The sequence below is a fragment of the Arachis stenosperma genome, chromosome 7, assembly GCF_014773155.1.
Source record: "Arachis stenosperma cultivar V10309 chromosome 7, arast.V10309.gnm1.PFL2, whole genome shotgun sequence".
In the NCBI taxonomy this organism is placed as follows: Eukaryota; Viridiplantae; Streptophyta; class Magnoliopsida; order Fabales; family Fabaceae; genus Arachis; species Arachis stenosperma.
In genome coordinates, this window is record NC_080383.1 from 14196508 (window position 1) to 14201322 (window position 4815).

A 4815-nucleotide genomic window follows, 5' to 3' on the forward strand; every position below is an offset into this window, starting at 1 on the left:
TGTGAACTTCTGATCCTTCAGAGGTAAATCCACTAGCTATAAATTAAATCTTGTACCCAATCCTTAAATTCTTCCATAGATGTTGGTAAACTAATTGCACCTTTCCTTTCCTCTACCCGTAGTATTTCGTTAAAGTCTTCCACCGTGATCCTTAGCTTGGACATCGTTCGGAGTCACCAACTGTACTCGGACGACGACGCTTCTTGATGAGTGAGTATCTTTCCTATATTTTTCTAGTGAATTTGCATCTAATTTGTTGAGTTTAATAAAAAATTAATTATCTTTTAGCCAATATGGATGCTACTTTGAGTCTTTTTCAATTTTGTTTATTTTAGCTAGCATTTGATGGAATTTGATGGAGTTTCTGCAGCACAAGAATAAAAGGAGATGGCAGCGAGGAGCGACGCGTACGCGTGACTGACGCGTACGCGTGATTTGGAGCTTTCCATGGCGACGCGTGCGCGTGACTGACGCGTACGCGTGATTTGAAGATTTGCTCAGCGACGCGTACACGTGACCGACGCGTCCGCGTGACTTGCGAAGAAGACTGGTGACGCGTATGCGTGACTGACGCGTACGCATGACATGCGCCACGTGCAGAAAATGCAGAAAAACGCTGGGGGCGATTTCTGGGCTGTTTTGACCCTGTTTCCAGTCCAGAAAACACAGATTAGAAGCTGCAGAATGGACAAATCAAGTGGTCCCCACCCATCAGCTAAAGACTTGTTAATTAATTTGAATTTAAATTCAAATATTATTTTAGGAAAAGATATGATTTTTAATTTTAGATAATTAGATTTTAAATTTATTAGGATTAGTTATAAATAGGAACTTAGATGCCATCAGATAAAAATTCTGTACATTTTACCAGAATCCTTATTTTCTTCTCTGAACCATGAGCAACTAATCCTCCATTGTTAAGGTTAGGAGCTCTGTCTATTTGTATGGATTGATTCATTTGATCTTTCTAATTTAATTCATGTTTTGATTTATATTTCAATAATTATTTTCGTTCTTTATTTTATGAATTTGGATGGAACGGAAGTATGACCCATGTTCTAATTGAGTTCTTGTAAACTTGGAAAAGCTCTTTACTTGAACAACAGTTTGAAAACATATTATCCTGAATTTCTAATTGTTTGTATTTAACGGGATACGTGACATATAATCCCCTTATTTTTGGATAATTAGGATTCTTGTGACATATAAACTGGAATTTGATCATCACCCTCTAATTGGAATTAATTGACCAAGGAATTGGCAGTTAATGAATTTTAGAGGAGTCTAGGAAGGTCTAAGGAATTAGGGTCTAGTCACATATAGTTTGCCATGAATTAAATCTTGTATGATTAAAATAGTTAGTAAGAAAAATTAATCTGAAAAAATAGATAACTCTGAAGCCTTAACTGTTTCTCCATAATTTATTCCCAACTTAATTATTTGTCTATTCTTTTGATATTTTGAGTTGCTGTTTAATGCTTTTTGAACATCCAAACACTATTTTCTGCTTGCCTAACTAAGCCAATCACTCAATCATTGTTGTTTGATCCATCAATCCTCGTGGGATCGACTCTTACTCACATAAGGTATTACTTGGTACGACCCGGTGCACTTGCTGATTAGTTTGTGGGTTGTAAAAATACTGCACCACTTCTCCTCAGCACCAGGTCATGGGGGTTGCTGCCCCTAGCCGCGTCGTGGGTGTCGTTGGCTGCATCTGAAGGCCTATGACTTCCGCTCCTCGCAAAACATCATTCGCTGCTCAAGCCATGCCTCGCGTGCACCTCTTCTGCCCAGGTGAGGAGTTCCAAAGAGCACAAATGTCCCCACTTCTTTCCTAGGCCCATTAGTTTGATGGCCCAATGAATACTTGGCCTTATACTTGTTTTTCTTACCCATTTCCTCTTTTAAAGCCAAGCCCGTATTAACCCTTTCTTGCAAACTACTGTCCCCTTTTTTGGACCCACTACCCCTATCAATGTATTCCTTTGTAATCGTTCTTCCAAAATTAAATTCCACATTGTCATCAAAGCCCCCACAATCCACACCCTCGTTAATCCCTTTTAATTCGAATGGAATAGTTGTCCGTTGCACGTGATGCAGAGTAAACTATTCTTAATTACATTCATTCAAAAAAAATGTCAAGTGTTACCATTCTACCCTTCTCTACAATGTTATCCTTTGCCCAAGTCCTGACTAGCTCAGCTGTCGGATCCCAAACTGCCACCTTCGACACCATTGCATTATCATGTGAATTAGAGCTTTCACACGTTAGCCTTACTAGTACATCTTCCAACAGACACTTATCTCCATATATCTTACGTCCCACCTCCTTGACAAAAACATCAAATTTACTAGTGCCTACAATTATATGGATCCATTCATTAATCACGTCGAATACACAAGTATTAGTTAAAACTTGACCAGCACCGAATGATAAAACGGACTTCATCACTTCATCATACTTGACTACTTTCCCCTATAGACTGCCTATCGTGTTGAACGTCTCCACTGACCATAAATGTAAAGGCACTCCATAACACTCTAACTAGACTCTTCTAGTCTCACTGCGTTACGATTCCTCCCATCTCTATACATTATGAAAAAATTGTAAGAGACTATTCATTTTGAAAGTAAATGCTTCCTCTGCGTTCTTTACAATATTAAAGACTAATAGCACTTTGTATGCTCCAAGCTCTCTGACTTTAACAACCTGAGGAAGATTCTTACTGATTGCTCTTCATAGCGATTTGAATTCAATGGACCATGTCGTTCCTCCTACTAAACTCCTCAACATCCAATCGAAATTCTCTTTTGCTACTGGAACTTCAACCTTCTTTGTCCATCCATTCGGAGGGATCCTTAACGGATGTGTTCTTCTTCATCTCATCCACTCTTGTAGGATGATCCAAACTTTGTACTCTTTGAGGTTGCCTACTCTCCACATCAGTTCTTGCTATATCTTCCTTACACACCCCAATTTTCTTCCTCCCGTTGCCCTTCTATACTTCGCCTCTCCTACAGAGATTATCTTGCCCCTTAAACTCATATGATTCACTTCTGCTATAACCTTCATCCCCCCTCTTTTTTGTCGTATAGTGTACAAATGCAAACAGGTAATGTAACACCCTACCACACAGAGCCTTACGCTTAAGTTGTAAAGCAGAGGTGGCGAAGTATGACAACCTTTAAAAGAAAATACTTATATAAATCTAGTTGAAAGAAATTATATCTAGGAGTCTTGAAGAATAAGCTAAACAAAGTGAAAACAGAAAATTATTTCACACTCACATGGATAATCGTAAAATGGATAGGTAAGCTCAAAAGAAGGCTAAAACATAATATATAGATCAAAGTTCAAAAAACAAAGATATCAAGCTCTAGACTCGACTTGCGAAGCTAAGGCTGGCCAGAGTATATATATATATATATATATATATATATATATATATATAATTCAAACTATAAAATAAACACCTGTTTCTCCAATTCAACCTTTAGGAGGGCAAACATAAAATATGTACATAGGAAAACCTATATACATATATACATAGTATAAATACAAAATATAGCCTCCCAAAAGTAATTGAAAGAAAAAAAAAGTATGAAGACCTAATTAAAAATTTTGCGAAACTATAGGAATCAATAGAGTAATTAAACCTATATATAACTTCCCATTATACACGTTAATAACGGACAAATTTCAGAGTCCCCGCAATTATACAACCGTAGATATCAAAATTAATTATTAATATAAAATACGTATTAAAATATAAAATATACAATAAAAATAAATTAAATTACATAAATATATAATGACTAATTTTAATAGTTAGTTTTAGTATATAAATAGTATTACTCAAATATTTACTTAAATTAAAAGGACGATTTCTTTAGCCAAATTAAACTAGTGTTTATACAGGTAATAATATTGTGGAATTATTTAATTTTGATTTTGATTTATTTGATTTTAATTATTTTACTAAGTTTATGTCGAACATTTAAGATTTATTGCAAAAGAAAAACCGTCTTGCACTAATATTTATTCTCATTGTGATTTTTTAATCGTAACTTATAATTCAAGAACAATCTATATTACCTATTAAATTAAAAAATTATGTAGAATAAAAATAAGTATTTCGATGCAATATATTTTAGATTTTTTAAAGGCATGACACAAATAAAATGATGATTCATTTAATTTAGATTTAAGTTGCTCTTTAATTAGTAAAAGTGGAGTAAACCATCGACTGTTGTGGTGGAATACTGAAGAATCTTCGGACACAGATACTTGTTATGGGAAGCTCATACAATATACCTTGGATGAGACCCAACCTCGCTCTTCTAGAAAGTACAAGTTTTTGCGCAAAAAATAAAAACAAAGAAAAAGAATAATACATTTCTTTGCAGTTAAAAAATAAGTGCATGTAGGTTATTGTCAGAGAAAAAGAAATAATGTTAGTCTTCCATAAGAATAGTAATATACACAAATCCTACGACGTGCACGATAGAAAGAGTGATATAAATATGAATAGAGTTCGGATAACTCAGAAAGAAATTTAAACAAAGAATGAGTGTGCAAGTTTCTTCTAAACTTAATCTAGAATGATAGACTCAATTATATATCTATAATCTATAATATCATTAGAAATAAATTGCTCTACTTCTTAATTTTTAAAAATAGTCAATCACAGGTGTTTTTTTTTTCAGAGATTACACTTTTTTAAAAAATAATCTTACAGGAAAAATAGAATTTTCGTAAAAAATATATAATATACAATATACATATTTTTTTATAAATTTAGTAAAACATGT